Raw genomic sequence first — 601 nt, forward strand, 5'->3', positions numbered from 1 at the left:
CACGCCGGGCACAGCGGGTAAACATTTGTGCGGAGGACAGGACGCCGTGTCCGGGCCTGCGGGCCTTATCGGCAGGCCCCGGCCCGGAGTCCCGTCTGGGCCTGTCCCAGTTCCTCCGGCCGCTGCTTATCTGTCGGAGGGAGCGTTCTGTCCCCGTCCGGCCCTTTCTCCTGGAAAGGAGAGCACAGGGTGTTAACAAACACGCCCGCCCCCCCTGCAGCCGGAGAGCAGCCAGCGAGGTGTTTGCTAGAAAGATCTGACAGCTGTGAGCAGCGGGAGCCCGGGCACCGCGCCTGCGAGGGAGCACGGGGCGTGCGCCAGCCCGTTCCCGCCGCCCCAGCCTGGCGCCCGTGCAGACGCTGTCGGTGGACGTGGTGGAACGCACGAGCTTTTTTATTTATTTTTTTAAAATATATTTTATTGATTTTTTTTTTACAGAGAGGAAGGGAGAAGGAGAGAGAATTAGAAACATCGATGAGAGAGGTCATCGTGTCAGCTGCCTCCTGCACACCCCCCTACTGGTGATGTGCCTGCAACCAAGGTACATTGCCCTTGGCCGGAATCGAACCGGGACCCTTCAGTCCGCAGGCGGCGCTCTATC

This window comes from Pipistrellus kuhlii, unplaced genomic scaffold, assembly GCF_014108245.1.
Source record: "Pipistrellus kuhlii isolate mPipKuh1 unplaced genomic scaffold, mPipKuh1.p scaffold_m20_p_34, whole genome shotgun sequence".
NCBI lineage: Eukaryota > Metazoa > Chordata > Mammalia > Chiroptera > Vespertilionidae > Pipistrellus > Pipistrellus kuhlii.